Source organism: Heterodontus francisci, chromosome 13, assembly GCF_036365525.1.
Source record: "Heterodontus francisci isolate sHetFra1 chromosome 13, sHetFra1.hap1, whole genome shotgun sequence".
NCBI classification, from domain to species: domain Eukaryota; kingdom Metazoa; phylum Chordata; class Chondrichthyes; order Heterodontiformes; family Heterodontidae; genus Heterodontus; species Heterodontus francisci.
The window spans coordinates 2,299,669-2,323,123 of record NC_090383.1 but is presented as its reverse complement, the minus strand read 5'-3'; the positions used below and the strand labels follow the sequence as shown (position 1 = coordinate 2,323,123).

At 44.2% G+C, this 23,455-nt stretch overlaps 1 protein-coding gene across 7 annotated transcripts in view; it reads left to right on the top strand.

The window, feature by feature from the left end:
• wdpcp (WD repeat containing planar cell polarity effector) overlaps nt 1–23,455 on the top strand; it is a 173,408-nt gene that overhangs the window by 907 nt on the left and 149,046 nt on the right. The gene's annotated exons all lie outside the window — the stretch shown is intronic.

Genomic DNA, 23,455 nt, shown 5'->3' with positions numbered 1-23,455 from the left:
TCCAAGGAGAACAATCAAGCTTTTCCAACCTAACCTTGTAACTAAAATTCTCCATCCCAGGAACCATTCTGGTAAATCTCCTCTGCACGCTTTCAAGGACTCTCACATCCTTCCTGAAGTGTGGTGACCAGAACTGGATGCAGTACTCCAGTTGGGCCTAACCAGAGCTTTATAAAGGTTCAGCATAACTTCCCTGCTTTTGTACTCAATGCCTCTATTTATACTTTACTAACCACACTTTCAATATGTCCTACCATCTTCAGAGATCTATGCACAGACACCCACAGGTCCTTCTGTTCCTGCACATTCTTTAGAACTGTGCCATTAAGTATATATGGCCTCTTCCTATTCCTTCTGTCAAAATGCATTACCTCATATTTGTCAATATTAAATTCCATCTGCCACATCTCTGCCCATTCTGCGAGCCTGTCTATGTTCTGTTGCAGGCTGCTCATATCATCCTCACTGTTTCTGCACCTCCGAGTTTGATATTGTCAGCAAATTTTGAGATTATACTCTTTCTTCCAAGATCCAAATCATTTGTATATATCAAAAAAAGCAGTGGTCCCAGCACTGACCCTTGGGGGACACCACTGTTTACCATCCTCCAGTCTGACCATTTACTACAACTTGCTGTTTTCTGTCTATAACCCAATTTTATTTATCCAATTGGACACTGACCCTCCTATTCCATGAGCTTCAATTTTCTTAACCAGTCAGGTCAAATGGCACCCCGCCCCCCCCCCCCCCCCCCCCCCACTTGTGCTGTTTAAGTATAAAGGGGAGTGAAAATGGGAAAAGAAGTAAAAGATGTGTCCAGAAGAAGAATAAATAGTTACTGCAGAACTATTACCAGTACCTGCTTTCTGAGAAACTGGGAGCATTGGTTATGATGTGAAATTATTGAACTCATTGTGGAAGCTGGGAGGCTGTAAAGAGCTTAATCGAAAGATGAGGTGCTATTCCATAACACAACTACATGTTTTTTTACTGCAGTTTTTTCAAAAAAAAAATCATTGCAGTGGAAAGCATGAACACAGCCTTCCAATCTTAATAAAGCTGGGATTGGAAAGACTATTAGAAATCTTGTTGGAAATCTAACAATGTCGGTCCTTAATGTATGTGTTATAAAGTCCTCCCATATTGTAACCTATTACTGTAACTAGAAAACATAAGACTGAGGTGTGACCTGATGGAGGGCTTGAAGATTATGAAAGGGTTTGATTGGGTATACATAATGAAGATGTTTACACTTGTGTAGGAGTCCAAAACTAGGGACCATCAATATAAGGTAGTCTGCAATAAATCCAATAGGAAATTCAGGAGCAACCTCTTTACCCAGAGAGTGGTGAAAATGTGGAACTTGCCACCAGGGAGTGGTTGAGGTGAGTAGCATAGATACATTTAAGGGGCAGCTAGATAAGTACATGAGAGAGAAAGGAATAGAAATTTGCGCTGACAGAGTTAGATGAAGAGGGGGTGGAGGGAGGCTCATATAGAGTCGAAGTAGCAGCCTGGACCAGTTGGCCCGGATAGTCTGTTTTTGTGCTGTAATTGCTATGTAATGTAATTACTGTAAAACTATAATAAGATTATTATTTTTTATAAATAACATTCTACTTTTCATGGAATGTTGATATCCCATACCCAGGAAAAAAATTGTCATTACAGTAGCATTAATAAGTCTGCCCAATGTACAGTTCTTGGAGTAAATGCAGTGAAAGTGTACTTTGAGTTAATACCAACTCATTTTGTTTTTGATTATTTGTTTAGGCTATGTATATAATTCATGTTTAAGAAGTTCATCTATCACACTCTGAGTTCGATTGATTCTTTAAACAAAGAACTGATCTTAAGATCTGAATCTGGAAGTTACCTCAGTCCTGTATCTACAGTTTTACAGTGTGTAATAATCTCAGTAACATGCTAATGATGGTTACAGCTGCATTGAAATTGCATTAAGTAACGGTTGAAAAGTAACTAGTTCACTTTTTAAGAAAATAAATTGAAAGTCTTATCATTGGAGGCAGCTAAATAAAAAATTCTTTCTTCACTCCTGTTTTTAATGCTTCCTACAAGAGGCAATGCTTGAATCTAGTGAGGCAACTAAAGCTGTATTCACTGGTGTTAGAGACCTTATCAGTTGGAATTGGCGTAAGTAACACCTCGCCTGCAGTTCATTTCATATTGACATTGCTGCTCAAGCAGTTCATGAACAAAACCTCAACCCAAGCTCGCCTACTGCCATAAATCACAGTCCAGAGTGTTAATTTTTTTTATATATAGAGATATATTGATGATTTTCCATTGAATTGTATTTTCCTTTTATATCAGTTATGTAGCAGAGAATTTTAAACTTTACTATTTGTTGCTTAATATCTGTTATGTCTGGTGAAAAGCAAGAACCCTATTGTCTTTGAGCAATATCTAGTCAGTATTTATTTTTAAATGACTGCTTCAGGTTAAAAAAAAATGCAAATTTAGAAGAGTACACATGTAGAATTACAGATGATTGGAACGATGCTAAGCAATAATGTTCCTGCACTGTGAAGGTTTCTTTAAACAAGACATTGTGATGTTTTAACTGCTTTAGAAATTATTAGAGTCATAGAGTTATACAGCACAGAAACAGGCCCTTTGGCCCATCGTGTCTGTACCGACCATCACGCACCTATCTATTCTATTCTCTTTTTGCAGCATTGGCCCGTAGCCTTGTATGCTATGGCATTTCAAGTGCTCATTTAAATACAACTTAAATGTTGTGAGGGTTCCTGCCTCTACCACCCCTTCAGGCAGTGTGTTCCAAATTCCACCCATCCTCTGGGTGAAAAACATTTTCCTCAAATCCTCTCTAAACCTCCTGCCCCTTACCTTAAATCTATGCCCCCTGGTTATTGACACCTCTGCTAAGGGAAAAAGTTTCTTCCTATCTACCCTATCTATGCCCCCATAATTTTGTATACCTCTATCAGGTCCCCCTCAGCCTTCTCTGCTCTAGGGAAAACAACTTTAGCCTATCCAGTCTCTCTTCATAGCTGAAATGCTCCAGCCCAGGCAATATCCTGGTGAATCTCCTCTGCAACCTCTCCAGTGCAATCACATCCTTCCTATAGTGTGGCGACCAGAACTGTAGACAGTACTCCAGCTGTGGCCTAACTAGCATTTTATACAGCTCCGTCATAACCTCCCTACTCTTGTATTCAATGCATCGGCTAATAAAGGCAAGTATCCCATATGCCTTTCCAACCACCTTATCTACCTGTGCTGCTGCCTTCAGTGAGCTATGGACAAGAACATCAAGGTCCCTCTGACCCTCTGTACTTCCTGGGGTTCTACCATCCATTGTATATTCTCTTGCCATGTTAATCCTTCCAAAATGCATCACCTCACATTTCTCAGGGTTAAATTCCATTTGCCACTGCTCTGCCCATCTTACCAGCCCATCTATATCTCCCTGTAATCTAAGGCTTTCCTCCTCACTATATATGACACCACCAATTTTCATGTCATCTGCGAACTTACTCTTCATACTTCCTATATTCATGTCTAAATCATTAATGTACACTACAAATATCAAGGGTCCCAGCACCGATCCCTGTGGTACACCACTGGTCACAGGCTTCCACTCGCAAACACAACCCTCGACCATCACCCTCTGCCTCCTGCCACTAAGCCAATTTTGGATCCAATTTGCCAAATTAGTTTAGTTTAGTTTAGAGATACAGCACTGAAACAGGCCCTTCGGCCCACCGAGTCTGTGCCGACCATCAACCACCCATTTATACTAATCCTACACTAATTCCATATTCCTACCACATCCCCACCTGTCCCTATATTTCCCTACCACCTACCTATACTAGGGGCAATTTATAATGGCCAATTTACCTATCAACCTGCAAGTCTTTGGCATGTGGGAGGAAACCGGAGCACCCGGAGGAAACCCACGCAGACACAGGGAGAACTTGCAAACTCCACACAGGCCGTACCCAGAATTGAACCCGGGTCGCTGGAGCTGTGAGGCTGCGGTGCTAACCACTGTGCCGCCCCTGGATTGTCCTGGATCCCATGGGCTCTTACCACCTTAACTAATCTCCTATGTGGGACTTTATCAAAAGCCTTACTGAAGTCCATGTTGACTACATCAACTACTTTACCCTCATCTACACATTCAGTCACCTCCTTGAAAAATTCAATCAAGTTTGTTAAACATGATCTCCCCCTGACAAAGCTATGCTGACTATCCCTGATTAATCCCTGCCTCTCCAAGTGGCGATTAATCCTGTCCCTCAGAATTTTTTCCAATAGTTTCCGCACCATTGATGTTATCCTCACGGTCTGTAATTACCTGGTTTATCCCTGCTACCCTTCTTGAATAATGGTACCACATTCGCTGTCCTCCAGTCCTCTGGCACCTCTCCTATGGATTTGAGAGGATTTGAAAATTTGTGTCAGAACCCCTGCTATCTCCTCTCTTGCCTCACGTAACAGCCTGGGATACATCTCATCTGGGTCTGGGGATTTATCCACTTTTACGCCTGCTAAAACTGCTAATACCTCCTCACTTTCAATGATAATTTGTTCGAACATATCACAGTTGTCCTCCATAGTAACACAGATGAAAAGTAATCATTTATAACCTCACCTACATCCTCTGGCTCCACACACACATTTCCACTTTGTTCCCTAATGGGCCCTACCCTTTCCCTGGTTATCCTTATGCCTTAATATACTTATAAAATGCCTTGGAATTTTCCTTTTTCATGCCCCCTCTTTGCTCTCCTGATTACTTTAAGTACCCCCCTACACTTTCTATACTCAAGGGCTAGAGAATTGCAAATGTTACACCCTTCTTCAAAAAAGGGTGTAAAGATAAGCCCGGCAGCTACAGGCCAGTCAGTTTAACTTCGGTGGTGGGAAAACTTCTAGAAAAGATAATTCGGGACAAAATCAATATTCACATGGACAAATGCGAGTTAATTAAGGAATGCCAGCATGGATTTCTTAAGGGAAAATCATGTTTAACTAACTTGCTGGAGTCTTTTGAGAAGGTAGCTGAGAGGGTTGATGAGGGCAATGCTGTTGATGTGGTGTACATGGACTTTCAAAAGGCATTTGATACAGTGCCACACAACAGACTTGCGTGCACACTTGTAGTTCATAAAATAATAGGGACAGTAGCAACATGGATATGAAATTGGCTGAGTGACAAGAAGCAAAGCGTAGTGGTTAATGGATGTTTTTCGGGCTGGAAGAAGATTTGTAGTGGAGTTCCCCAGGGATCAATGTTGGGACCCTTGCTTTTCTTGATGTATATTAATGACCTAGACCTTGATGTACAGGGCACAATTTCAAAGTTTGCAGATGATACGAAACTTGGAAGCATTGTGAACTGTGAGGAGGATAGTGTAGAATTTCAAAAGGACATAGACAAGTTGGTGGAATGGGCAGACAGGTGGCAGATGAAGTTCAATGCAAAGAAATATGAGGTGATTCATTTTGGTAGGAAGAACATGGAGAGACAATATAGAATAAAGGGTACAATTCTAAAGGGGGTGCAGGAGCAGAGGGACCTGGGTGTATATGTGCATAAGTCATTGAAGGTGGCAGGACCGGTTGAGAGAGCAGTTAATAAAGCATACAATATCCTGGGCTTTATTAATAGGGGCATAGAGTACAAGAGCAAGGAAGTTATGCTGAACTTGTATAAGACACTAGTTCGTCCTCAGCTGGAGTATTGCGTCCAATTCTAGGCGCTGCACTTTAAGAAAGATGTGAGGGCATTGGAGAGAGTACAGAAAAGATTCACGAGAATGGTTCAAGGGATGAGGAATTTCAGTTATGAAGATAGATTGGAGAAGTTAGAACTGTTTTCCTTGCAAAAGAGAAGGCTGAGAGGTGATTTGATAGAGGTATTCAAAATCATGAGGGGTCTGGACAGAGTAGCTAGAGAGGCACTGTTACTACTTGTGAAAGGTTCGAGAACGAGAGGGCACAGATTTAAAGTATTTGGTAAAAGAAGCAAAAGTGACATGAGGAAAAACTTTTTCACGCAGCGAGTGGTTAAGGTCTGGAATGCGCTGCTTGGGATCATGGTGGAGGCAGGTTCAATTGAAGCATTCAAAAGGGAATTATACTGTTATATGAAAAGGAAGAATGTGCAGGGCTATGGGGAGAAGGCAGGGGAATAGAACTGAGGGAGTTGCTCTTTCAGACAACCGGTGCAGACATGATGGGCCGAATGGCCTCCTTCTGCACTGTAACAATTCTGAGATTCTGTAAAGACAGGGAAAATAGAAAAACATGGAGATGAAGAATAACCAACAGATTGAAAGATTTATATAGTATTTGATCTTAGTACAAGCTTTTTCCATATGGCATATGGTCTTTTAAAACTTTTCCGCATGGTTATTGAATATTGACACCTTGTGTTTTGGGTGAAACAATAGTAAAAGCCTTTCAGTATCGTATTTTCTTGAAAGAATATACAGTCTATCCATGCATTTTTTATTGGCTGATTACAGGGTCATTACAGCCACAGTACAGGTAGTATTTCATCACTTGGAATAATAAAAGCTTTGGGGACAAGTACAGTGCATGTTATTTCTAACTAAGGAAAGTTATCGTAATTTTCATCTGACGTCTATGTATAAAGCCATAATAATGTATAATATAAAATTGCTATTTGTGTCATACTTCTTCCTTACCACCTTACTAAGTTGCATAGAGCTTAGACACAGGTTGACAGATGTGGATACCCCCAGTATATGTGGGGTACTGCTGGAGTTAACTATTGTGCAGCTTGCCACCATAGAGCAATGACAAGCTGAGATGGACAAATCCCATCCTCAGTGACTGATATACCTTTCTATATCCCATCAATTTGGCTGGTAGTTCATCTATAATACCCTGGAGTGGTATGGAACTACCTGGCTCAGGTATCCAGCCTACCGCAGTGGGTCGACATGGTTCATATTTTCCATCACTACATCTTTCATCTTCTCTTCCCGAACCATCCCCAAGGACAATAATCACCGGTTGATCACCAGGAAACTACAGATGTTGGAAATACTCGGCAGGTCATGCAGCATTTGTGGAGAGAAAAACAATGACTATAGTTTTGAGCCCTTTATTTTTCTTCTTTGGCCTCCTTGTCTCGAGAGACAATGGGTAAGCGCCTGGAGGTGGTCAGTGGTTTGTGGAGCAGCGCCTGGAGTGGCTATAAAGGCCAATTCTAGAGTGACAGTCTCTATTGATGGACAGCAAATATCACAAGCTTATCACATGCTACATGGTGATTTGCATGATTCCCTGTAAAATGTGTGCACCATTGCTACCACTCTCCTGAGCACAGTATGGCTAAACATTAAACACCATTCGGCAATCATTGGATCGGTGGAGTTTCAGCAGCAACTGCTTACCTCTCTGTAATCCAATCATTGTACGCGCATAACCCTGAACCGTGCTCAAAAATGGGGTGGCTACTTCCTACAGCTGCCCAAGCATGTTCCTGAATTATCAGCAAACTTAAAATAAGGGCAGGGACACAGCGGAGGAGAGTTCTACCATAAATTTCTCCCCTGCCCAATGAAGACTGGTGTAACCATACCTCCATAGAACAGGAGATTTCAGTCCAGCATCTCATGTCTGTGAACTATTTTGCCTCTTACTGGTGCACTTTCTATGCAGATGTTTAAACACAGTTTAAACTGATCAGCTACAAAATAAATTGGTTAATAAATATATTATAAGCAACCACAGCAAGGTTGGATCATGAGCAGCAGAAGCCCGAGTAATATGACTAGTCAGATAGATTTGTCAAGTGACTGCTACAGTAATAAGAGAGGCTTGCATTTCTGTAGCAATTTTCAAAACCTCAGGACATCCTAAAACACTCTACAACCAATAAAGTTCTTTTGGAGTGTAGTTACTGTTGTAATGTAGGAAACACAACACTTAATTTTGCACACCAGCAAGCTCCCACAAACAGCAATATGATAATGACCAGATAATTTTTTTTCTGATGTTGGACAAGGGGGAAATATTATCCAGGGCATCAGGGAGAACTCTCCTGCTCTACTTTGACCATGAGATCTTTTTACATCCACCTGTGAGAGCAGACTGGTCTCAGTTTAATATCTTATTCGAAAGATATCTCCTCTGACATTGCAGTGCTCCCTCAGTACTGCACTGAAGCGTCAGCCTAAATTTTTTTGCTCAAGTTTCTGGAGTGGAACTTGAACCCACGACCTTTTGACTCAGGCGAGAGTGTTAATGATTGAGCCACAGCTGACACTTCATTGAATCAATCAGTGCAGTGATGCAAATCATCTTTGATTTGTTAGGTGGTGTAACAACTAGATGCATTAGTGGACTTCTGCAAGAGCTGACATTGCATTAAATTGACCCTGGTGGTTGCTTGTACCAATTAAACACTCATTAGAAATTGTACCTCCATCCCATGTGCAACAGTTATTCCACAGTCGAATCTATTCTCCAGTAACTGCTTAAACAACTGTATAGAAAGTGAACCAGAGTCAAAATAGTCCACAGACATATGTTGCTGGACTGAAATCTCCTGTGCCGTGGAGGTACGATTACTCCAATCTCCATTGGGCAGGGGAGGAATTTACGGTGGAACTCTCCTGCACTGTGTCCCTGCCCTTATTTTAAGTTTGCTGATAATTCAGGAACATATTCGGGCAACTGTAGGAAGTAGCCCACCCCGCTTTTGAGCACTGTTCTGGAAATTGTAAAATGCCAGCTGAACTGCCATTGCCATATCAGTTTCATGTTGCACCAGATCTTTGGCTTTTTTTCCCAGCTTCACATTTGTCTGGTACCCAGAAACATTGACGTGACATTTTTGGTTTGTATTTCTTGTCTGAGTAATAATGGAATTCCCATAGGCAATTTTCTTGATTGATGCAAGAGCATCTATTCCCTTCATCATTGTAGAAACCTCTATCAGACCATCCATAAGTCTGTACCTTTCTAAAATGTAGAGTCCTAACTTTTTAGCCTATCTTGATAACTAAGATGCTTTACACTGGGAGTAAGTCTAGTGGCCCTGCTCTGTACCCTTCCCAAAGCCTCAATATCATCCAGCGTGTGAGGAGACCGAAACTGGACACGTTATTCCAAGTAAAGCCTGACTAAAGTCTTGTGCAAGGAAATTTTTGTTTGCTTTGACTTAGTCAATTAGCCTATAAACGTGCCCCAACACTCTGTTTGCTCTAGCTATCACTTTTTGCAAGACTGACATTCAATTTTCCAATCCCTTAACACAATTGTGAAACTAAAACTGCGAGGCACATGACCTTGATAAGTGGAACTCTTCTGTTCATCCAATGGCTATTTTCAGTTTTTTCCTAAAGACTTTGTAAAGACATTTCCTTTTCACTTAGTTTTGATAATGTCGAGGCACTATGTTGATTGACAGATTAATGCCGACCAGTATCTGTGGGGTTATAGAGAGACGAGGAGGAAAGCAGTTTACGTCGTACAGTTTGTGTCATGTTGCCAAGTATAATGGGGATAGTTACTTAATTCAAAGCAGGAGTTCAGTTGATGTTCCCTTGATTATATGGGAGAGAATGGAGGGTCTAGAATAAAACTGATCAAATGTGATCTCTTTGGGGTCTGTGTGCAAACACTGTAGCAATTCTCCAAACGTGTGCCCTCTTCACGTGCAGCTCTCTGCTGCAATCAGTGAAACATAGAATCAGTTTATCCACCTAGTACTCGGAGGTATTGGAATGTGGTTTTGAGAATGTTACATCTGTTAAACCTTCCTTCCATCAAATTAACAACTGTTTGTATGACGACAGCCAGACTTTGAGTTAGGAGTTAAAATCCACTGGGATTATAAGTATAAGTAATACTGTGAAGTATTTAAACATATTGTATTATAGAACTTATTTCCTATCATTTCAACAATGGGGATATATTTTTCAAGATTTACCCTGGAATTCAAGAAGTGTCGGTAGTGAAACTGCCATAAGAGGGCAGCATTCTCACCATAAAAATCAGCAATGAGCACAAGACTGGTTAACAGGTCATGGAAATTGCAATTTGGTGAAAATTGTTTCCAAATGAAGCCATCAAGACTCCTTGATAGGGTATTGAATCAGCAGGGTACTCCTAAGGTATAGTCTGTACAGTTATGTAGATTATTTAGTATGCTGGAGTGCTGGGCTGTAGAACTCTGGGGCATGGGCTTACTCCTGCAATTTCCCATATGTAACTTCTCTATTGCAGTCAAGCTGGCTGATAGAGTGCTGAATAGAGATAAGGGAGAGAAAAATTTAACAGAGGAAATCAGAAGCTGGATCATTTCGATCATAATTGTCACTGTCAGTGGTCCAGGTCCTGCTTGCACACTTGCGCTCTCAGTTGGGTACTATAAAAATAGGATTTTAAAATGACTTTAACTAAAAAAAAATTACCTGCAATAAACCATCACAGCAGATTGTAACTGTCCTAAGGTTTGTTTGAACTGTTCTACTTATGAACCAGTCATAGGGCTTTATGGAAAATTAATAAACCCCTAACGAGACAGTGGCATAGTGGTAATGTCACTGAAGTAGTAATGCAGAGGCCTTGGGTAATGACCTGGGGACACAGGTTCAAATCCCACCACTGCAGCTGGTGGAATTTAGATTCAATTAATAAAAACTGGTATTAAAAGCTTGTCTCCGTGATGGTGCCATGAAATGATCATTGATTGTCTGGTTCACTAATGCCTTTTCGGGAAGGAAATCTGCCGTCCTTACCTGGTCTGGCCTACGTGTGACTTCAGATCCACAGCAATGTGGTTGACTCTTAAGTGCCCTCTGAAATGGCCTAGCAAACCACCCAGTTCAAGGGCAATTAGGGATGGGCAACAAATGCTGGCCTTGCCATGAAAGAATAAAAAAAGACTTACAGTATGAAAGGGAAATCATGTTTGACCAATTTATTGGAGTTTTTTGAGGATGTAACAAACAATGCAGATAAACGGGAACCTGTGGATGTGCTATACTTAGATTTCCAGAAGGCATTTGACAAGGTGCCACATCAAAGGTTACTAAACAAAATTAGAGCTCATGGTGTTGGTGCTAACATATTAGCATGGATAGAAGATTTGTCAGCTAACAGGAAACTGATAGTAGGCATAAATGGATCATTTTTGGGTTGGCAAGATGTGATGAGTGGAGTGCCACAGGGATCAATGCTGGGACCTCAACTATTTAGAATTTATCTCAATGACTTGGATGAAGGGACAGAATGTATAGTTGCTAAATTTGCTAATGACACAAAGATAGGTAGGAAAGTAAGTTGTGAAGAGGATGTAAGGAGTCTGCAAAGGGATATAGATAGGTTATGTGAGTGGGCAAAGATTTGGCAAATGGAGTATAATGTTAGCAGGAAGAATAGTAAAGCAGCATATTTAAATGGAGAGAGATTGCAGAATTCTGACATACAGAGGGATCTGGGTGTCCTGGTACATGATTCACAAAAGGTTGGTATGCAGATATGGCAAGTGATCAGGAAGCAACTGGATTTTTGTTGTTTGTTGCAAGTGTTATGGCCAAGTGAGGAGGGGGGTCGCAGTTGCCCCCATTTGACTGCAACAGGGTTTATTCCTTTTTAAACCGTGGTTGTGCTTATCACCTCCTTGAGTGTTTACCTTTTACCTTTGCTGTGATTGTGAAAGAACCAATTGGACAGGTTTTCTTGAGTTTAAACAAGAAAGAGGTAAGTTTATTATACTTAACACTAACCCACATTTAAAAATACTAAAAAATACCCTACATACATTCACACAAGAATCTCTCACACACAAATAAATTACAGAGGGAAAAATAGATTAGGTGGGTGGATTAAAGTACAGAATAAGTGGAACTTAAATACACAGTCTGTGAAATGAATGATCCGGTAATCCTCCGACTGAAGCTGTATTCTTGAAGTCTTCGCTGGTCAAAATGCACCTTGTGGTTGGCCTGCTTTGCTTAGGGTTTTCCTGAGGGCAGAATTGTAGTTGGCTCTCTTCCCCTGGTTGCTAGCTGTAGCATTCTGCAGGATTGGAAGGTCACCCAGTCGCAGACAGTTTTCAAACTTGATACTTTCTGCGAGGAGAGAAAGAGAGAGAAAGAAAGGGAAGCATGCAGGCTCCTCTGCTGCTGCATACTCAGTTACTGCTTGTCTTCAGTAAGTTTAACAAAACTCCTGTTTTTTCAGAGATGGACAGACAGTCACATGGTTCTCTCAATCCCCTTGTTTTTAATGAAATACAAGGTTCAGAATTGGCTCCACAGGTTCCAGGTTGCCAATATTTACACTCTGAGGGGTTTGCTCTTTCAAAGTCAATGTGTCAGGATGGCCTGGGCTGCTAATGAAGCATTCCTAAGTAATTGAATTGCTTAGAACAAGCCATTGTTCTGGTTCCAGGGCTTCTCAGACTTCTGCCTGCAATTCAGTCTCCTGGTATTTCAGATGCAAATTGCAGTGGCCATTCTTGGCTGCTAGTTTTTTTTAAAGTTACTGCAGGATTTCTTTCTATTAAAGGTCTAATGTAAGTTTCCAACCAATGAAATTAATATTTCTCATTTAGCATATGGGGTTTTCCTGACACAAGGGGAATGGAATATAAAAATAGGGATGTTTGGCTACAGTTGTATAGGGTATTAGTGAGACCACATCTGGAGTACTGTGTACAGTTTTGGTCTCCTTATTTAAGAATGAGTGATTTACCCAAGATGGCTCCTGGACAGGCAAAGGAGTTCCTTGCTGTATAACTCTATCCTTGGTCAACCGTTCCCATCCATTGCCCTTTCCCTCCCAATCTCCTCTCTTTCACTGTTTAAGTTCCCCTGCCTCTAATAGTGGGTGCATTTCAACCCAAAGTATTAATCAATTGCTAGTTTACAGTGCTGTAGACCCGAAGTAACTCAATGTGACCTGACAATCTACACTCCAAAGGACAAGGGAAATATGCATCCTTTGTGCTTACTGCCTCATTACGGCTTGCAAGTTACTGCTTGGATATCATCTGCTGAGGAACGTGTCGTCCGCCTGGGTTGTGGAGTTCTACTCGTCCTGGTGTGGCCACCTGGAAGGTGCTGGCCAAGGACATGAAAAGCGGCCTGAGTGCACATGGGGCGGTCGTCAATGTTCAGGGCCTCAATCCAGCCTCAGCCGTCCTTCTGCCGTCACTGCTGGGAGCCAGGAAAGAAGCTCCACTGTCAGCTGGATGACAACCACGAGCGCAGCGTCGGCCTGGAGGACGCTGATATCGAGGAGGCTGTGGGCTGGCCCGCTCGCCAGGGGCGCGACCCCTGCCGGATGCCTCCCCCCTTCTCCCCCCTTGCACCCACTTCCCCTCGCACCATCTTCCCCTGCCCCCACCACCTCCTCCCCCCAGCAATCAGCTATCCCTGAGCTGGGGCCCTAAAAACCCCACTGCCTTGTGGGCGTCTCGGGAAAGACCAAGGCTAAGGGAGTAAACCCTAACAGAAAATCCAGAGCAGAACCCCTAAGGCGGTCATGTGTCACCTTTGGCATGTTTCCGGCAGTTCCTGCAGCCATACTGGTGCCAAACATCGTGCTCTGCACTCCTTTGGACCCCACCAGGAGGCCAAGAGGGGGGTTTTGACACTTGGGCAACTCACAAACTCCCAGGCATCGCCATGGAGAGGTCACTCCATAGTCGCCTCACAGCGACCAAAACAACATGGAAGGCAGCAGTTACGGGTCATAAGTTCAGCTTAATTGGCATAGAGATTGGGCGCCACGGGTTGTCTTTGTCAGTGGGAGAGGTCATCGCATCTCACTGGACAGCTACTGCCCGCCTCAAACCGGGCAGCTCCCAGTCAGAAAGGTTCTGTCCCGCCACAGTCCACCTGCTTCAATGGGTGCTTGGAGCTCAGGGTCATTGCCCGAAAGGTGGACTGCAACACCGCACCAAACAGCACGACCAAAAAAGGAAAGAAGGTACCAGCCCTTCGTTTTGCAAGCTGGAACGTCAGAACTATGTGTCCTGGCCTGTCAGAAGACCTTGCACAAATCTATGATTCTCGGAAGACCGCCATCATTAACAACGAGCTCAGTAGACTCAATGTGGAAATTGCAGCACTTCAGGAGACACGCCTCCCTGCGAGCGGATCTCTAAGAGAGCAAGACCACACCTCCTTCTGGCAGGGTAGGGATCCTGAAGAACCAAGACAGCATGGTGTGGGCTTCGCCATCAGAAACTCTTTGCTCAGCATGATAGAGCTACCTTCAAATGGCTCGGAACGCATACTGTGCATCCGACTGCTCACCGCCTCTGGTCCAGCACACCTACTCAGCATCGATGCTGTAACACTCTGCTCCCCATCTGAAATAAAAGACCAGTTCTACGAAGAGCTCCATAATATCATTAGTAGCATTCCTAATATCGAACATTTGTTCCTGCTGGGGGACTTTAATGCCAGGGTTGGGGCCGACCATGATTCATGGCCCTCCTGCCTTGGGCGCTATGGCATTGGAAGGATGAATGAGAATGGACAGAGACTGCTTGAGTTGTGTACCTATCATAACCTCTGCATCACCAACTCATTCTTTCATACTAAACCCTATCACCAGGTTTCTTGGCACCCAAGATCATGTTGTTGGCACCAGCTGGACCTCATTGTCACAAGGCGAGCCTCTTTAAACAGCGTTCAAATCACACGCAGCTTCCACAGTGCAGACTGCGACATCGACCACTCCCTGGTGTGCAGCAAGGTTGGACTCGCCAACGCAGCTTCATCACTCCAAGCAGAAGGGCCACCCGCGCATCAACACTAGCAGAATTTCTTATCCACAGCTGTTACGTAAGTTTCTAAATTCACTTGAAAAACTTCTTCAAAACACTCCTGCAGGGGATGCAGAGACCAAGTGGGCCCACATCAGAGACGCCATCTATGACTCAGCAATGCCCACCTATGGCAAACGCGTGAAGCAGAATGCAGACTGGTTTCAATCTCAGTTTGAAGAGCTGGAACCTGTCATAGCTGTTAAGTGCACTGCACTGTTGAACTACAAGAAAGCCCCCAGCGAGTTAACATCCGTAGCACTTAAAGCAGCCAGAAGCGCTGCACAAAGAACAGCCAGGCGCTGCGCAGATGACTACTGGCAACACCTATGCAGTCATAATCAGCTGGCCTCAGACACCGGAAACATCAGAGGAATGTATGATGGCATTAAGAGAGCTTTTGGGCCAACCATCAGAAAGATTACCCACCCTGTACCCCCCCCCCCCCCCCCCCCAAAGTCTAAATCGGGGGAAACTATCACCGACCAACGCAAGCAAATGGACCGCTGGGTGGAGCATTACCTAGAACTGTACTCCAGGGAAAATGTTGTCACTGATACTGCCCTCAATGCAGCCCAGCCTCTGCCAGTCATAGATGAACTGGATGAACAGCCAACAAAATCGGAACTCAGTGATGCCATTGATTCTCTAGCCAGTGGAAAAGCCCCTGGAAAGGACGGCATTACCCCTGAAATAATCAAGAGTGCCAAGCTTGCTATACTCAGCACTCCACGAACTGCTTTGCCTGTGCTGGGATGAGGGAGCAGTCCTACAAGCCATGCGCGATGCCAATATCATCACCCTCCATAAGAACAAGGGTGACCGCGGTGACTGCAACAACTACCGTGGAATCTCCTTGCTCAGCGTAGTGGGGAAAGGCTTCGCTCAAGTCATTTTAAACAGGCTCCAAAAGCTGGCTGAGCGTGTCTACCCTGAGGCACAGTGTGGTTTTTGAGCCGAGAGATCCACCATTGACATGCTGTTCTCCCTTCGCCAGCTACAGGAGAAATGCCGCGAACAACAGATGCCCCTCTACGTTGCTTTCATTAATCTCGCCAAAGCCTTTGACTTCGTCAGTAGACATGGTCTCTTCAGATTACTAGAAAAGATCGGATGTCCCCCAAAGCTACTAAGTATCATCACCTCATTCCATGACAATATGAAAGGCACAATTCAGCACAGCGGTGCCTCATCAGACCCCTTTCCTATACTGAGTGGTGTGAAACAGGGCTGTGTCCTCGCACCTACACTGTTTGGGATCATCTTCTCACTGTTGCTCTCATAGGCGTTCAAGTCTTCAGAAGAAGGAATTTTCCTCCACACAAGATCAGATGGCAAGTTGTTCAACCCGTCTAAGAGCGAAGACCAAAGTTCGGAAGGTCCTCATCAGGGAACTCCTCTTTGCTGACGATGCTGCATTAACATCTCACACTGAAGAATGTCTGCAGAGACTTATCGACAGGATTGCGGCTGCCTGCAACGAATTTGGCCTAACCATCAGCTTCAAGAAAACGAGCGTCATGGGACAGAACCTCAGAAATGCTTCATCCATCAATATTGGCGACCACGCTCTGGAAGTGGTTCAAGAGTTCACCTACCTAGGCTCAACTATCACCAGTAACCTGTCTCTCGATGCAGAAATCAACAAGCGCATGGGAAAGGCTTCCACTGCTATGTTCAGACTGGCCAAGAAAGTGTGGGAAAATAGCGCACTGACACGGAACACAAAAGTCCGAGTGTATCAAGCCTGTGTCCTCAGTACCTTGCATTACTTTATTAACTCTCTGAGAGCTGATGGGAGGATGAACAATAATGGATACCCCAGTAGGGGATGCAGTGCTGCCCCTGCAGAACTGTCATGTTGATCTCTCTGTGAAGTATGACTATCTCCGTCTTTCCATAGTAGGACAAGAGGGTCCACAACAACAGGGAGACATCGAGGACTGGCAGAGGCATCCCAGACACCAGGCCTTTCTCCGTGGCTGAGGAGGAGGCAGTTGAATAGTGGGGACCCAGGGTGGCCGCTCAATAGTGGATGGTGAGACTGGAGTGTCTGCGCGAGACATTAAGGATTGTCTTCCATTGACATACAAATCACTTCTGGTGATCGCCATCACGCATAGTTGGCATGACGCGATCTGCTCATCCTAACCCACATGTTTGTGTTCTCTCATGCAGGTTGGCGTCCACAGGAGACTCTAGTAGAAAGGGGACATAATTCCACCTCTGAGATGGATCCGAAGTCAGAGAAAACACCGTCACATGACTCTCCTGCACCTTCCACCAGCACAGATACTTTCACTTTGATGGGTTTCTGCTCGGCTGTAGAATCAGGGTCACAAGCTGGTGAGAGCACCACACACACATGCCCTAGCAGCTAGCTGAGACAGCCGAGGCCTCTGACAGTCGGAGGACTGTGGGTGTCCGAGCCAAGGCTGATGACAGCACAGGGCATGCTGGAGTTTCAGAGAAAGGTGAGGCAACATCTGGCGGAGATGCTCGAGGCAGTGTGCAGCCATGAATGGACAATATAGGAGTCCATCCATTGCCATGAGTGCTGCCATGTCTCAGGCATGTGAGCACATGGCTTCCTCCGTTGAGAGGTTGGCGACCCTCTTGGAGAGCCAGATCCAACAAGTGTGCGCAGAGCTGCACACCATTGCCTTGGCCATAAGTTCAATGTGGCAGTGGCAAGGTGAGAGAAGAACAAGGCCCCTGGAGTCTTCTCCAACTCCTCGTCCTTCTCTGATCAGCCAGGAGGTTCAAGGGAGCCTTGAAAGGGAGGAGGAGCGGTTGCCCTCCACATGGGGGGCTCCCCTCAGGGCGCTTTGAGTGTGGACTGTGGTTCCTTAGCCCCCCCCCCCCTGCCAGTGAGTGAGCCCAGCTCCAGTAGCTGTGATGCCCAAGGAAGGTCCTGCACCATTATACCTGAGACGGCCAGAAGACGTCCGCCAAAGTCATCAGAGGCCAAGGGGCAGCCTGATCAGGAGCCTGTCTCCAGCCCAGCTGCTAACACAGGGACCACACCACATAGAAGCACCCGAAAATGTATAAAGAAAACCACCTAGAGCCACTGGGGCTTTCATGGGTATTTGACATTTGTTTTCTCATATCAAGTTCTTTTGTTTTTGAAATTAACTTTCATTGTGGAAAAGTGATTATTCTGTCATTAATTGTGAGCTGCTAACTACACCCTCCACCCCCCTCCCCCCTCCTTAGTGAATGCCAGTACAGGCACAGCCCTCATTTGATTAGCGTCTCCCATGGGACATAGTGCACGGTTCCGCTGGGCACTCGGCACTGAACACACAAAGAAAGGAGACGACAGACTGCATTGAGGTGAGTCTTTATTGTTTTTATTTTGAGAGGCCATCATGGTGGCTGGAAACGGAAGATCAGTTTGGGCAGGGTTTCCAGGAAAAATGCGGCAACAGGGGTTTCAGGGCAGGCCTTGCTGAAGGAATGCAGCATCAATTTCTCTATTTCTTACATGTGCTTCTAAGAACTTCTCAAAGGGATGGAAAAACTGGCAGCCTTTTCTAAGAGCTGGAACAGGCTAAGTTGGGGTTTGTCCTTGGCAGGTTGATTCTTTAACTCCTTTTCAGAACATTGTCCATACCCCAAATACCTGTCCAAAGCGCAACCAAAAACATTTCAGGAGTCAAGCCCCCTGACCCCTATAAATCTTGACCTGTCACTTCTCGGTAACCATCTTCCCCAAGCCAAAAAAGCCCCCTGCTGGGTATTTATCTGAAAACAGGTGCCTTCCAGTAACTGTTGTTTACAAGCCAAGTCCAAAAGATCTTCTGATGACCTCTTTTTTTTTAAAAAAAGTCTCAAAGTTCCAGCATCTATGGAATTTTTTTTCAGTTTTAAAACACAAATCCTCGTAATTTAACAAAAAAAATGGAAACACTCATAACGGTTGAACAATAGGCTGAGGTCAGAGATGCCAGCATGAGAGAAAGGTGTCGAATTAAAATGGCAGGCCACCGGAAGCTCGGGGTCATGCTTACGGACTGACCAGCGATGTTCCACAAAGCTTCACCCAATCTGCATTTGGTCTCCCCAGTGTTGAGCAGACAGCATTGTGAGCAGTGAATACAGTATACTAGATTGAAATAAGTAAAATCACTGTTTCATCTGGAAGGAGTGTTTGGGACCTTGGACAGTGAGGAGAGAAGACGTAGAAGGGCAGGTGTTGTATCTCCTGCACTTGCATGGAAAGGTACTGTGGGAAGGGGATGGGGTGTTGGGGGTGATAAAGGGGTGGACTAGGCTGGCATAGACTTACCTGAAGACCGGAGCAGTGGCAGGCAGACCTGGGAGGAATTGCATCCTGAGCGGGGCTCGAGGCCCTTACTTACCTGTGGACCGGACGGCGGCAGTCTCTCGCTCTCTCTCTGCCAGTTGAGGTTCAAAAGAGGGAAAAAAGAATTGCAGTGACATGGGAAATCTGTAAGGTGATTGGTTGGGTAAGTAGCAGCTGTTCGTGCCTGTAAATAGCTTTAAAAAATAAGGGGAAATTTTTTTTTTAAAAAACCTCAAAACCTACCGTATAAATGATAAGGTTAGTACAACTAAAGTGTCTTTTTTTTTAATTAGTGTAATTTATTAAGGACTTTAGATTGTAGTGGGTAGTGCTTGAAGTAGAACAAGGCCCCTAGCGTAATATTTTTTAATTAAAGGGAGTAACTAAGTAATCTAAAGGTAAGTCATGGCAGGAGAGCTCGCACCCCTGATATGCTCCTCCTGCACTATGTGGAAAATCCGGGACGCTTCCAGTGTCCCTGACGACCATGTGTGCAGGAAGTGTATCCATCTGCAGCTACTGGCTACCCGCATTACGGCGCTGGAGCTGCGGGTGGATTCACTGTGAGCATCCGGATGCTGAGATCATCGTGGATAGCACATTTAGCGAGGTGGTCACACCGCAGGAAAATGCAGCAAAGGCAGAAAGGGAATGGATGACCACCAAGCAGAGTAAAGGGATGCGGGTAGCACAGGATTCCGCTGTGGCCATCCCCCTCTCTTACAGATATACTGCTTTGGATATAGTTGGGGGGAGATGGCTCAGGAAAGCAGCAAGAGCCAAGTTCATGGCACTATGATTGGCTCTACTGCATAGGAGGGGGAGGAAGAAGAGTGGCAGGGCTATAGTGATAGGTGATTCATTCGTAAAGGGAACAGCCAAGTGTTTCTGTGGCCGCAAAAGAGACTCCAGGATGGTATGTTGCCTCCCTGGTGCTAGGATCAAGCATGCCTCTGAGCGGCTGCAAGGCATTCAGAGGGGGGAGGGCAAGCAGCCAGTTATTTATTTTTATTTTTTATTTTATTTAGAGATACAGCACTGAAACAGGCCTTTTGGCCCACCGAGTCTGTGCTGACCAACAACGACCCATTTATACTAACCCTACAGTAATCCCATATTCCCTATCACCTCCCTACACTAGGGGCAATTTACAATGGGCAATTTACCTATCACCTGCAAGTCTTTTGGATGGCAGGGGAATGGGAATCTGAGCAGGGAGACAGAGGAGAGGGAAACAAGGATAGAAATGAAAGACAGAAAGGTAAGAAACAAAAGTAGAAGGCAGAGAAAACAAGGGTGAGAAACAAATGGGGCCATAGTGCAAAATAAAGCTAAGATGACTAATGTCAAAAGACAAGTCTAAAGGCATTGTGTCTTAATGCGCAGAGAATTTGCAATAAGGTAGATGAATTAACAGCGCAAATAGATATAAACGGTTAAGATATAGTAGCGATTATGAAGACATGGCTGCAAGGTGACCAAGGATGGGAACTGAACATCCAGGGGTATTCAATATTTAGGAAGGACAGGCAAAAAGGGAAAGGAGGAGGGGCTGTGTTGTTAGTAAAGGAGGAAATCAGTGCAATAGTGAGGAAGAATATTGGCTCGGAAAATCATGATGTGGAATCTGTTTGGGTGAAGCTAAGAAATACCAAGGGGTAGAAAACGGTGGGGGTTGTCTATAGGCCCCCAAACAGTAGTGGAGATGTAAGGGATGGCATTAAACAGGAAATTGGAGATGCATGCGATAATCATGGTTGACTTTAATCTACATATAGATTGATCAAACTAAATTGGCAATAATACTGTGGAGGAGGATTTCCTGGAGTGTGTACGTGACGGTTTTTTAGACCAATACGTTGAGGAACCAACTAGACAACAGGCTATCCTAGACTGGGTGTTGTGCAACGAGAAAGGATTCATTCGCAATCTTGTGCGGGGTCCCTTGGGGAGGAGCGACCATAACATGATAGAATTCTTCATTAAGATGGAGAGTGAAGTAGTTCAATCCGAAAGTAGGGTCCTAAATCTAAATAAAGGAAACTACAAAGATATGAGGCATGAGTTGGCGATGATAGATTGGGGAACTTTACTAAAAGGGTTGACGGTGGATAGGCAATGGATAATATTTAAAGAAGGTGTGCATGAATTACAATAATTATTCATTGATGGCTGGCGCAAAAATAAAACCAGAAAGGTGGCTCAGCTGTGGCTTACAAAAGAAATTAGGGATAGTATTAGATCCGAAGAGGAGGCATATAAACTTGCCAGAAAAGCAACAAGTCTGAGGATTGGGAGCAGTTTAGAATTCAGCAAAGGAGGACAAAGAGGTTGATTAAGCAGGGGAAAATAGAATATGAGAGTTAACTTGTGAGGAACATAAAAACTGACTGTAAAAGCTTCTATAAATATGTGAAGAGAAAAAGATTAGTGAAGACAAATGTAGGTCCCTTACAGTCAGAAATGGGGGAAATTGTAACGGTGAACAAAGAAATGGCAGAACAATTGAACACATATGACCTCCCAGAAATGTTAGGGAACCAAAGGTCTTATGAAAGGGAGAAACTGAAGGAAATCAGTATTAGTAAAAAAAAAGCCCTAAGGAAATTAATGGGGTTAAAGGCTGACAAATCCCCAGGGCCTAATGATCTACATCCCAGACTACCAAAAGAAGTGGCCCTGGAAATAGTGGATGCATTGGTGGTCATCTTCCAAAATTCTATAGACTCTGGAGCAGTTCGTACAGATTGGAGGGTGGCAAATGTAACCCCACTATTTAAAAAGGGAGGGAGAGAAAAAACAGGGAACTACAGATCAGTTAGCCTTACATCAGTAGTGGGGAAAGATGCTAGAGTTTATAATAAAGGATGTAATAGCAGAACGCCTGGAAATCATAAACAGGATTGGGCAAAGTCAGCATAGGTTTACAAAAGGCACGTCATACTTAAATCTACTGGAGTTTTTTGAGGATGTAACTAGTAGAATAAATAAGGGAGAATCAGTGGATGTGGTGTATTTGGATTTTCAGAAGCTTTTGATAAGGTTCCACATAAGAGGTTAGTGTGCAAAATTAAAGCACATGGGATTGGGGGTAATATACTGGCATGGATTGAGAATTGGTTAACAGACAGGAAACAGAGAGTAGGAATAAACGGGTCTTTTTCCGGGTGGCAGGCTGTGACTAGTGGGGTACCACAGGGATCAGTGCTTGGGCCTCAGCTATTCACAATATTAATGACTTGGGTGAGGGAACTAAATGTAACATTTCCAAGTTTGCAGATGGCATAAAGCTGGGGGGAATGTGAGCTGTGAGGAGGATGCAAAGAGGCTCCAATGTGATTTGGACAAGTTGGGTGAGTGGGCAAATGCATGGCAGATGCAGTATAACGTGGATAAATGTGAGATTATCTACTTTGGTTGTAAAAACAGAAAGGCAGATTATTATCTGAATGGTGATGGATTGGGAAAAGGGAAGGTGCAACGAGACCTGGGTATCCTTATACACCAGTTGCTGAAAGCAAGCATTCAGGTGCAGCAAGCAATTAGGAAGGCGAATGGTATGTTGGCCTTCATTGCAAGAGTACAGGAGCAAGGATGTCTTACTGTAGTTATACAGGGCCTGGTAGACCACATGTGGAGTATTGTGTGCAGTTTTGGTCTCCTTATCTGAGGAAGGATGTTCTTGCCTTGGGAGTGCAAAGATTTACTCGGCTAATTCCTGGGATGAAAGGGTTGACGTATGAGGAGAGATTGGGTCAACTAGGCCTATATTCACTAGAGTTTAGAAGAATGAGTGGGGATCCCATAGAAAACTATAACATTCTAACAGGACTAGACAGGCTAGATGCAGGGAGGTTGTTCCTGATGGCAGGGGAGTCCAGAACCAGGGGTCACAGTCTCAGGATACGGGGTGTGCAAGATGAGACATTTCTTCACTCAGAGGATGGTGAACCTGTGGAATTCTCTACCGCAGAAGGCAGTGGAGGCTAAGTCATTAAATATATTCAAGAAGGAGACCGATGTATTTCTTAATGCCCAAAGAGATCAAGGGATATGGGCAGAAAGCGGGAAAACGGGAATTAGACCATTAGCCATGATCTTTTTTGAATGGCGGTGCAGGCCCAAAGGGCCTACTCCTGCTCCTATTTTCTATGTCTTCTATGTCTATTGAGGGAATGGTCTTCAGGATGCTGAAAGTGGAGGGGAGGCAAAGGTGTGTTTGGTAGTGGCAGACACTGGAGGTGGTGGAAATGGCGGATGACCATTGAATACGGAGCTGGTGGGGTGGAAGGTGAACTCAAAGGGAACCCTATCATGGTTCTGGGAGG